This window comes from Suricata suricatta, chromosome 4, assembly GCF_006229205.1.
Source record: "Suricata suricatta isolate VVHF042 chromosome 4, meerkat_22Aug2017_6uvM2_HiC, whole genome shotgun sequence".
NCBI lineage: Eukaryota > Metazoa > Chordata > Mammalia > Carnivora > Herpestidae > Suricata > Suricata suricatta.
Genome location: NC_043703.1, coordinates 41,932,064 through 41,944,899, shown reverse-complemented (window position 1 = coordinate 41,944,899; position 12,836 = coordinate 41,932,064). Strand labels below are relative to the sequence as shown.

The 12,836-nt window shown below is 36.6% G+C and overlaps 1 pseudogene; it reads left to right on the top strand.

The window, feature by feature from the left end:
- Positions 1-12,836, top strand: part of LOC115290558 — a 126,519-nt pseudogene that overhangs the window by 9,686 nt on the left and 103,997 nt on the right.

The following is a 12,836-nucleotide window of genomic DNA, read 5'->3' as shown; positions in this document are numbered from 1 at the left end:
GAATCGTGAATATATACCACATCTTCTTGATCCATTCGTCAGGTGATGGACATTTAGGCTCCTTCCATGTTTTGGCTATTGTTGACATTGCTGCTATGAACATTGGGGTACATGTGCTCCTATGCATCAGCATTTCTGTCTCTCTTGGGTAAATCCCGATAGAGCTCCCTTATGACCCATGTCTACTTCTTAGCACATTCTTGTAACACTGTTTTCTCCTCTCAACACTATTGACTTGGATGTAGAATAGCATCTCATCATTGCTTTTCTTTGGATACTTCATGATATCGTTAGTCTTCTTTTAACCCTGTCCATAAATCTGTAAGAGGCCCCTTCTGTTGGTCCATCTGGGAGAATTCTGTTTCCTGCAGTAATGCTGACTGAAAAAGTGTATTACTAAAAAGTTCGTTTTGGTGACAGGACTGAATATTTTCATAAATATCAAGAATTTTCATATGAAGTAGCAAATATCTTTAATGTGAGCATAAACTAATACCTGAAGTTTATTGAATTTTTAAAATATAATAGGTACTATTATGAGCAACATACATTTATTATGTTTCAATTCTCACAACAATGTTATGAACTACTGTTGTTGTGAAACAAAGTCAACCTAGTGGTAGTTGACAAGTGTCAAGTTCTTTTGGTAAATACTAGTCTCTTGTAGTGATAGGCTGTACAGAGGTATTTCCCAATTTCACTAACATGCAGAATGTGATAATAAAAGCAAGTCTTAGACCAAATTCTGCCATTAGTACATTACACCTGTTTTAGTGTTTACTGAAAGGCCAACACTTTACCCAGAATCAGGTCAGGAGAGTGTGTCCTTTGTGAAGTAGGGGGGAAGCCAGTACTAACAGGATTTGGAGAATGATTCCTGCTAAAGAAATATTAGAATGCTTTGTTTTCTGGTTTCTTTTAGCTCATTCATGTAACAAGAATGAGCCCTACAAAACTGATACTCTTCAAAACAAGACCAGTGAATTCCAACCACTATCTTGAATCATTTATTTCAACAGTGAAAACTTATTTCTAATAGCTCAAGGTATTGGCATACACTATGGTACAGATTTCTTTTTTAAATTTTTTTAAAATGTCTTTTATTTATTTTTGAGAGACAGAGAGAGACAGCATGAGCAGGGGAGGGTCAGAGAGAGAGGGAGACACAGAATCTGAAGCAGGCTCCAGGCTCTGAGCTAGCTGTCAGCACAGAGCCCGACACGGGGCTCGAAACCATGAAACACCAGATCATGACCTGAGCCGAAGCTGACGCTTAACCAACTGAGCCACAGGTGCCCCACTGTGGTACAGATTTCAATAATGATATTTGATGTGCTTAGAAAACAAGTCTGTTATGCTGATTTTACTAATATATTTCAAATGTTAATTAACTATCCCAAGGCATAGATTAAAGGTAACATAATTATATACTACAATACTTAGATGTATGTTTCATCAATTTATTTTTTTCTATCAGAAAACAATGTGCACTCCTAAGTAGAATCAAAGCTTTTCCTATATAAGAAAATATATATTAATAAGGGATGAAGAGGACTATGTCTGAAGAGTCACTATAGCAGATATGGTAATGGATTATACACACTGTCTCATAACGCCTGTGTCTACACTATTTCGCCTTCTATTTATTAAATAACCTCTCTTTATCCTTTTCCCACTCCTCCTTCTCTCTCTCTCCTTTTATCATTCTTTCCCTCTCTAATTCTCTCCCTCCCTCCCTTTTCCTGTTTCTGGTTTTGGGTCTTACATGTACGTACACACACACACACACACACACACACACACACACACACACACACACTGACATTACAACCATTAGATAGTTGTACATTATTCAATATTTTGCCCCTAAAGACTTAAAATATCTCTTAATAAGAAGGGCATTGTCCTACCTAGTCATAATACAATTAACACACTCAGAAAACTTAATGCTAATATTACTAAAGCAAAAATTACACAAGTCTAAAGTAAACAGGGTAAGAAAAAAAATTATTCAAAGTCTTTGCGATAGTAGAGAGAGACCACTGAAATAAAAATGAGACTGGAGTTTTTAAGAGCTAAGGGAGGCCTTCTCTGTTTGCTAACTGGTCTTACCAAAAGGAAAAGTAAACTCTCTTATCTTCGTGACAGGACACAGTTTTATAGCTTGAAGCAAGACACCCACCACAGTTAGGGGCCTACTCTCCCGCAGAGACTGGGAGATAGGGTCTCTCCCTTCCTTGATTACATTTCAAAGGGATGGCCCCAAGGTCCTTGAGAAAGACCGTCTTCCTTTATAAAACTGACAAGAGGCTTTAAAAGATTTACATCTCAAAGAAGCAGAAAAAGAATTTGCAATTACAAGTTTTCTAAAGTAAATCCTCTAAAGAAAGAGAGGAGGGGATCTTCTTAGGGCAACTGAGGTAGGTCAGAGGCCCAGAGGCAGGAAGAAGCCTCCATACAAACTTTAGTCAAACTGAGAGAAATGTAAATACCCTCGTGGTTAACACAATATTAATCATTAAACATTAATTGTTCTCTAATAGAAAATCAATAGTAACATTTCCTCAGTTATTCTCAAAGGAGATTTAAAAAATCTGCGATACAAGAAATGAACATGAATTGTGTTACGTGTTCGAGGATCTTTAGCTTTCCTTAAATCTAGAACACTGTTTCAGCCTTATTTTTATGTTGACATTGATTTTTGTGAAGAGTGAGCACTAGTTTTATAGAAGTCCATCTATACTGAATTGTTTTTTTATAAGTTAGCACATATACAGTGTACTAAGTACTATAAATGTTATAATTATATTAAGAGTTACACAGGGGTACCCGGGTGACAGTTGGGTAAGCGTCCAGACACGTGGTTTCAGGTCAGGTCAGGATCTCATGATTCATGAGAGTGAACCCGTGTCCTACTCTGCACTGACAGCAGGGAGCCTGCTTGGGATTCTGTCTCCTCGCTCCATCTCTCCCTTGCTCATGCTCTCTCCTAAAAGAAATGAACTTACATAAAGTAATGGAGAAAACTTGAAAGTATTTCCCATTTTATTGGTTTGGATGACTTAACATAAATTTATTAAATTCTCTAAGATAAATTTGTAAATTCAATGCAATTTCAATCCAAATTCCAGCTGGAAATAAGAACTCTGTAAAATTGCTCTAAAATTTATCTGATAAATTGCACACATCCAAGCTAAACTCTTTTGAAATGTGATTTCTTAAACAAGGCCCTGAGGGCACAAACCATGAAGAATAAAATTTATAGACAGTTAAATTAAAGTTAAGGATTTCTATTTAATGATGGCAAGATAGAGTTAATGGACAAATGGTATATTTAGAGATGATATTTGCAATACCTAAAAACCAATGAGGGCTAATATCTAGATTATATAAAAACTTCTAAACCTTATAGAAGGAAAAGGAGGAACCAAAAGAGAATAATAAGAAAAATAACCCTAATTCATAAAAGAATAAAGGTGAGATGTAAAACAAAAATAGAGCTTAAATACATTGCATTAATTAGTGTTGTTTTAAACAATGTTGCTCTATACTTTGCATTTTTCAGATTGGCAAAGTTATGGGGTTGGAAAGTGCCATGTATTGTCAGGTATGGCATGTAGAAGCTCCATGCACTGTTGGCAATGAAGAAGGATAATGCAGTCATTTTGGAAAGCCATCTGGCAGTATTTGGTCAAATTAAGCATGTGAACACTATGATCCAGGAGTCTTATTTTTTGGAACTTACCCAGAGAAATTCTCACACATATTAATAAGTATATATATTACTATAGATTGCGGTAGGGAGGCATGAGAGAAAATCTAGTTGCCCATCCCAAGGGCAATGGATAAGGACGATTTAATGAAGCATATGGTTGAACACCATTGATATTCATACACAATATAGGCAGATATTTTAAAATTCATTTAAGTCTAAAAGCAAGTAAAAATTGTGGGATCTGTTACACAGTGCAGTGAAACTAAAAATACTCCTAAGCAATGTTTAAAGAACAAATAAAAGTATCTTTATAAAAAGCATTAGAGGGGTGCCTGGGTGGCTCAGTCGGTTAAGCGTCCAGCTCAGTTCAGGTCATGATCTCATGGTTCATGGGTTCCAGCCCGGCGTTGGGCTCTGTGCTCACAGCTAGCTCAGAGCCTGGAGCCTGCTTCAGATTCTGTATCTCCCTCTCTCTCTGACCCTCCCCTGTTCACTCTGTCTCTGTCTCTCAAAAATAAATACAAAACATTAAAAAAAATTTAAAAAGCATTAGAATAGTTGACTACAAAAAGAAAATAAAAGGCCATTAGTACTGGGAATAAATAGCAAATAAATGAGACTATTGACTAGTGAGGTACAAAAAAGTCTAAAGAATCTTTGTCCTAAGTGACTTTCCTTTCTCACTAATTTGGATCTCATATTCTAAATCCAAAATGTATTCCAGTGCAGCAAATGGGGATCTTAGGGAGCTACGTCTGATTGTTACCTAGTGTTGCTAGTGTGAATTCTCAGTAAATGATCAAGGAAGCTCCATGAGGTGTAAAATTGGGGATTTTTCCCCTTTCTTTTCATTCTTCCCTTTCTCTGTCTCGCCCCGCCCCCTTTTTTTCCCTCTCTGTCTCATTCTTATCTTCTTTCATTTATTCCTTTATTTTTGCAATTTAATATTTTGTGGTGATGTATATTGGTTACAACAGTGGGAAGTTTCCCTAGACCTATGAATCAAAATTATTGATGCACTTTGTGTTAAAAATGTAGGGGAGGGGGAGGAAAAACAACATGATATTTTGATTCCAGAATATCTTTGTGCATCCCTGCATAGCTTTAGATGTGAGGAAATACAACAGAAATACAACAGATTACTTGGACAAGTCTTAATTAAAATTGCATGACATAGACCTAGGAATTGGTTAAAATATGAAATAAGGAGCACCAAATAAAGTGGAAAATAACTAAACTATTCCTAACTATTGGGACAGTGCTGGTAAACAAAAACAAAAAACGGATGAAGTAGAATAAAGATAGAAACTAAAACAAAGGAAAATAAATAGGACTGCTTCTCCCATGTACTGGAAAGACTTCTGATGCTTTTGTTGTTGCTACTTGAGCAGAGATGATATTTATTCAAATGAAAAGTCACAGCTCTTCATAACCCGAAAGACTCTACAGGTAGATAGGGACCATAACCCGGGAAACAAAATAGTTTGTATTCTGTTAAAGAGTTGGAACAATTTAAAGAGAAGTACTAGAAGATCAGTGCATTATTGCTAGTGTGAATTCTCAGTAAATGATCAATAGAGTACATCACTTTTCTTAGATTCTTTCTAAATGAAAGGAATTGTCGTATTTCCAATGTGGCTACAAACTTTTGTAAGTAGACACTCCTAGATCGTATTACAATTAACTAGTCGCAGTGGGTGGAGGTGGGAATCTAGCAAATTTAGCCTGGGAGAGTGAAACTTCTCTATTCCCTCTCCAACTGAAAAAAATAAATAACATGCTTTTCCCATAACAATAGGAATGTTAAGGACAGAGACAGAACTACACCAACAAGGTCACAATAAGGAATGGTTCCTAATTTGGTACTTTTGATACAAATCATGCATGCCCAAGCCTCTGTTATTTTATGTATCCTGGCTTTGGGAGTGGCAAGAAAATACACAGGGGTAGCCAGCATACACGTGTTAGATGATCAATAAAAACTGGTACTATCCGCACTTCAACAATCTCCTTCTTAACAGGGGGAACATTAAAATGAAAATAAAGAAAAAAAGGAAGGACTAAGCTAGGTTAAATTATTTATATGGCTATTAGAAAATTCAATTAAAAATAAAAGAAAATTGACAGTGTTGCTATTAAGAACAGGTGGCATATCATCAATGGTTGAGTGGTTGAAACAAACTTCAACTCTAGTCATAAGATTTGCTTCATATATCCTACCCTGGTTTAAAATTTTGTTATGAGAATCACAGATTAACCAAAATGGTTGATGAGGGACTAAATTCCTCCCCTCCCCTTGTTTAAATAGAAAACCATCTGAGAATGATTAACTGAAAAGGATCTTCTAGAAGAAAACCTGAGAGGAGGAGCCAAGGTCTTAGACAATGGCATATGAAAAATGTTTATGAGGAATATGCAAAACTTGTGGAGATGACCAGGTATAGGCATTTAATGTGAAGAACCCACTGGGAATAGAGAGAAAAGGCCCAAAGGTAATATGTGGACAGTACAGCTATTCTCTGGTGGAAAACTGAAGCATATGATAGAATATATTTATTTTGTGTTGTGTCACCATTACATTAGAGTATAATTGAGATCATATTATGTGCAAATGCAGAGATCCAAATGTACCATTTTTAAATTGGAGGTGAGCCAAATTTACCCTTGACCTGATTAATATTGGACATTTGAAACATTTGGTATTTCCCTGGCTATCTTCTCTAATAAATATTAACTGATACAGAATTCTGGGAAGGCAACAAGAGATTATTCCTCTGATTAAAAAAGAGATTGAAGTGGGAGTATTGATTTCCACTAACTAACTTTTTAACAACTCCATCCTGTAGATACATAAGGCAGTTGGTTCATGGAGACAGATAGTAAGGCTTTTGGGATCAAACAAAACAATTTCCCTGAGAGATTCATCTGGAACAGATAAGGTAAAACCCATGTAACAAGAAATGCAACAAGACAGGTATTATTGGTATGTTATAATAGATGTGAGTAAGCCCTTCTTACCCATTCTTTTTTTCTAATATAGTAAAACATTACCCACATTTATGTGGAGTGGACTTCAGTACACTTTCACATTTTCCCCAAAGGAACATTTAATTCACTGGCATACTCTCATAAAGTGGTACATCAGCTATTAGACTTTAAAGTCGTTTGAATCAATTGAGGCATTGATTTTAAAATATAACAATAATTCATCCTCATGTAGGGAAAATAGGACAGTAGTACAGTAGTGACATCACTCATGTGACAAATAAAGACTGGTTGATTTAAGTAGACAAAATTTCAGATCCAGCAGACTCTGAAATGTTGGACAAATATAATGAGCTTGGGGTATCTCTCCAAATATGAGAAATTGATCCTACCAGGGTAGGATATATGAAGCAAATCTTATGACTAGAGTTGAAGTTTGTTTCAACCACTCAACCATTGATGATATGCCACCTGTTCTTAATAGCAACACTGTCAATTTTCTTTTATTTTTAATTGAATTTTCTAATAGCCATATAAATAATTTAACCTAGCTTAGTCCTTCCTTTTTACAACAATAAGTACAGACAAAAACTAACGGGACAATTTGTGTTCTGGTGAATCACATCTCTCATTTAGTGATAATGCTGTACTCTATGCAAAAAGTCCTGACGCTTGCATTTGAATGGGGCCTGAAAATAAATATCTATTAAAAGATTGTAAAGGATCATGGCTCAAACATTGCTTATAGGATCTCGTAATCCAAACAACTCAACACATTTTAAAAGTTTTTGCAATTAAAAAGAGTAAAGAATGGAGCCTTTGGCAGAAATTGAAAGCTATACCTCAGTAAAGATTGAATTTTGGATTTGAAATATGCCTATTGTAGCGACTCAAAACAGTTGTTTTGAAAGAATTGGTAGCTGTTATCAGGCACACAAAGAAACTAATTTAACATAAAAGAACATCAGAAAACCCTGAGAACAAGAAAACAGGCAGCAGTTCAGGATCCAAGATCATCTGACAAAAAATGTTCATGTCCTTTATAAAGGATGCTTCAATGATGGAGATTCCAAGACCTTCTTGCTCATATTACTACATAGTTTGAACCACATTTTTCCCTCATAGCCAAGGAAAAACAAGTTTGTTGATTACTTATGAGAGTCCCTGGATTGAAGGTCATGCTTTTCTTAGAAATCAGTAAAAATAAGCCCTATAGTTGGTCAACTTCTGGTGAAGGAAGGTGGGGGTAAATTGTAAACTTATATCATAGGTACAGCTGAGCGTCCCAGTATTGAGTGGTGTAGACATATATCCTCAGAAAAGTGTTAAAATAGTGACAAGGTTTTTTTCGACTAGATAAAATATCATGATATGCAGTCTAGCAAGTGGACCATAGATAATTGGGCACTACCAACGTAGGGTATTTAGTTATGGAAGCTCTTATGGAAAGGTAGAGGTAGAATTAAGACCCAGTACTTGGCACAGAAGGAGTCTTTAGGTGATTTTATTTTATTTATATATATGATATGTGATTTTATATACATATAAAAAGTATCAAATACCTTTGTTATTGAAATAAGGTGGCACAATGGTATTCAAGCAATCCAAAAGTAGGTCAGGTAATGAAATATTCCTGTCAAATTCAGTGAACCATTATTGTGTTAAAGGATTATACTTAGTATCATCAGGAAATAAAGTGCCTGAAGATGACTTAAGAAGAATTCCTGAGGTCAAAGACCTGCATAAAATGACAAGTGGGTTATACCCAACCTAACTGCCCAAAGGACAATTTCATAAGACAACCTCTAATTTGGGGTACATTGTTTATTTTCAAGTTACACACCTTCCCTAAATTCCCACTGACAAAAAAAAATATATGATAGTTTAATTAGCCCCAGCTCCAAAAGGCCAAGTGGTAGCTTTAGGAACAGAATACAGAATTCTGAGTCACACCAAAATTAAAATACTAGAGGCCTGTCATCATGTTGAAAAAGGTTTGCTAATTAATTTGTGCATTAATGGGAACTCTCTTCCCAGATTGGTTATATATGGTTGTCAGTATGGAAATAAAATAAAACAGGGGCACCTGGGTGGCTCAGTCAGCTAAGCGTCCAACTTCAGCTCAGGTCATGATCTCTTGACCCATGAGTTTGGGTCCTGAACCGGGGTCTGTGCTAACAGCTCAGAGCCTGGAGACTGCTTCAAATTTTGTGTCTTCCTCTCTCTCTGCTCATCCCCCACTCTCTCTCTCTCTCTCTCTCTCTCAACAATAAACATTGAAAAAATTTAAAAAACTTCAAAAAGCTATTTAAAAACTAAAACAGTTTATGATGGATTAAACATGTTGAAAGGACACCACACATACCAACAAAGCTGGGAGAGGGCATGGACACTCACTACAGGAACTAACAGCTATTTTAACCTTTAATGAAATCTATATTTTATTTTTTTAATTTTTTAATGTTTATTTGAGAGAGAGAGAGAAAGAAAGAAAGAAATAGAGCATGAGTGGGGTAGGGACAGGGAGAGAGGTAGACAGAGAATCTGACTCAGCCTTTAGGCTCTGAGCTTTCAGCACAGAGCCCTACACAGGGCTCGAATTTAGGAAAATGAGATCATGACCTAGGCCAGAGTTGGATGCTTAACCAACTGAGCCACTCAGGCCAGGAATGCTAGAGATCTGAATGGTAGGTTGTTCATTCACAAAATATGAGTACTATGCTGAATTAGAGCAGAACAGTACTCAGGAGTGAGGTTTTTAAATTGTTTTCTATTCATTCAGGTACTATGTATATAGGAGAACTTATGTTCTTTATGGTTTACTTTCATTTATGCCAGGAATGAAGGGCCAATGCTATGTCCTCTCTATGAGGCTAAGTGAGGAGTGTTGCTTAATTAATGATAACTGGAAGCTTGAGTTCAAAAGAGCCTAATTTATCATATCTGAGATATGACCATCTTTAGAAACAGAATCCAGAATTTAATTAACACTGGATTCTAGGTACAACTGCCGGCCTTGGACGTGTAGTTTCTGTGGAGAAAGAATAGAAAATGATACTGCATCATGCATGAGTGTTAAGCTTTTAAAAATCTCTCTGCCATGCCTGTAGTGTGTAATGAAATTTGGTCAATTCTAATTGACTAAATGAAAATAGAAACTAGATTATGTTCTCAAGTATTAGAAAATATTTGGGGGTGGGGAATATTTTGAAAACCTTAAATGTTATAATACCTATGGAAAATGGCCAGAAAAAAGTAAGTATAGTTGGTCTCAGAAGATTACAAATGAAAATAATCATTTATACATATAAAATATTCTCATAAAAGTAATCTAAATATCTACTAAGAGTTATGGTCATAATTTAAAAGATTCAGATAAGTAATGTACACTCATTGGTTACTGGTAAATGTAAGGTTAAGAGTATATTGATTCCTTTGTAATATATTCTCTTTGTTAGCAATATCTTTGCCTAGCATTTAATCAGCTTAAGAATTTCCAGTTATATTAAATAATTTGTTGTTTCCTAAGTTTGTCATGTTTGCCCTTACTTCCAGGTCTCTCTATCACTGTATTTCCTGTAAAGATTCTGACCTTTTTGCCTCACCATGTCGGAGGCATTCTTCAAATTAACTCCTCATGGAAGCTTTACTTATCCCTGAGTTTGGGTTATGTGTATTTTTTCATTTGCTTCTCTATAACTATAATCAATTCTAGTCCAAATACCCATTTATTTCTTCATCTTGATTTTTAGACCAGAGTGCCACCGTATAATTCACAGACTGCAGAATCAAAATCACATGGGACATAATTTTAAAAAAATATGTCCTTGGATCTCACCCTAGACTTATTAAATCAGAAACCCTAGAGCCTGGGAATTGACTCTGGTGATTCTTATAAGCACTAATATTTGAAAAATCTTTGCTCTACTCCATGCTCTCCTAAATAGCCTATGGAGAAGTTTCTAACATAAAGTTCAGTAAGACTATAGAACTTCAACATTGCTCCTGGTACCAATTAGTTTCCTATTGAGATCAGACTTCTCAAATATCAGTATTTTATAACTCCTTTAATAGGATTAATAATAACAATAATAAAGTAGCATAGGCTGCAGTATTTATTTTATTTATTATACCGTGTTCTGTGTTTTAAGCACAAGCACATATCTAGGGATGAAGTTACTGTGATTTAAATTTTTTATTACTATAAACCAAGGAAAATTTAATAACTATATATAAGCAAGAATGGAAAAACAAATATTAAAATTAACAATATTAATTCAGTGGAATAAATCAAAATCTACTTCATTAACACAAAATTACTGAATGCAAAATAAATCTGATAAAATTGACAGTTGGGCACAGCTTTCTTTGAGTTTATCATGATTAATACTGGGCCTTATGATGGTTCTAAGTCTTACTCAATTTTTAAAATATAAAATACCATGAAACTTTAATTTGGATAACAACACAATAGATTTTGGTCTCTTTTGGCAAGAATACTTATTTGACAAATATTTTCTTATTAATATTTTTTAAATATTTAAATTTTTAATTATAAAGTTTTGCCTCTTTTTAGCACAACTACCCCATTGTGGGCTTTCACCATGAGCCCTAACCAAGGAATAGAGTTGGGGGGTACACCTGCTGAGAAGGGTCTGGAGTCCCACGTTATAGCCTCACCATCCAAAGCAGGCAGGTCACCTTGGCTCTCCTAGTCCCCAACAGCCTCCCAGACTGAGAAAAGCAGAGCAGAGCAATGGAAGGGCCTAGAACCAAAAGTGCAAGGCTCAAGCACCACTCAAATGTCCAACCAAACCCCAAGCCTGTGCTACTCTTTTTAAGGAAGAGCCATAGGAAAGATTCTGTGGGACATGGACTGGCCCATAGCTGGAGGGAATGTAGGAATATGGGTGGAAGAAAAAGAGGTTCTCAGGAAAGGAGCCACAGCAACAGAGAGAAAGCCTTGAGAGTGTAGGAGAGTTCCCAGAAGGAGGCAGGGACTGTGAAGGGGCGGGCCCGGCCACATTTAAGTGACTCCAAGCAAGGTGCATCCCATTCTGCAGACACTGCCCACTGTTCTGGTGCCCGGGGCTTGCCTCCAAGGAGCAGCTCCCAATCTTCTCACACACAGGTGAGCTGGGAGTGGCAGTAAAAGGGAAGGAGTGGCAGAGGGCCCGGGTAGGGTGGCAATTCTTCCAACTCCAGTCCCACCCACCAGCCAGCCAGTTGGCTGTGAGAGTGTAGATTGTGAGGCATTTTGCCCACTACCACTCAAAATTTTCCTGAAAGAGTGGCATGCCCAACCTTTGCTCTCCCTGCCCACTAGGGTCCACCTGCTGGGTTCAAGGACCCAGGTTCAAGGAGCACTCCCAAAGCAGACGGCCTCTATGAAGTGCCTCTGACAGCACGGAGTCATCAGTCCTCACTGATCCAAAGTAAAGTTGTAGAGCAGGGCCACATCTGGGAGGGCTTCCCAGTTCCTGTTAGCCATGCAGCAGGCTCTCAGGGTGGCCTGCCTGTCACACTGCATTGAGAAGAGGAGAGTCTGTGCAGATAAGCAGCTAGAGTGAGAGCTGCATGCTGTTAAGAAGTAAGCTATACATAAAGGGAGCCTCAGCGATAGGAGAATCCCTCTCAAGCATGCAGAGGAGTGCTAATCAACACGCATTTGAGGAAAGTACCTGAGGCTGAGAAAAGAACCACCTGACACTTGTTTAGAGAAAACCATCTCCAGAGCTCAAATAGAGAAACAAGTAGTTTGTGTTTCACGTAGGTGTGAAAAATATAAATCTTGGGCCACTGACTAGAGTTCTAAGAAGAATATTGCCTCAGTAGTGAAATAAAATTAGCCCAAGACTAAAGACTTGCTCTGGCCCTATGTAAAGTTCAAAGTGCTTCCAAGTAACCCAACTAGGTCAAAAATCAAACCTGAAGAATATTTTAGGTATGTTAAAATATTCAGTGCTCAACAAGGTAAAATTCAGTGTGTCTGGCATTCAGTAAAAAATTACCAGCTAAGCAAAGAAGGAAGAAAGTGACCCAAATGAGGAAAAATTAAAGAGACTAGAAATGAGACACCAAAATAAACTATGGGCTGAATCATTATATATATATATATATATATATATATATATAT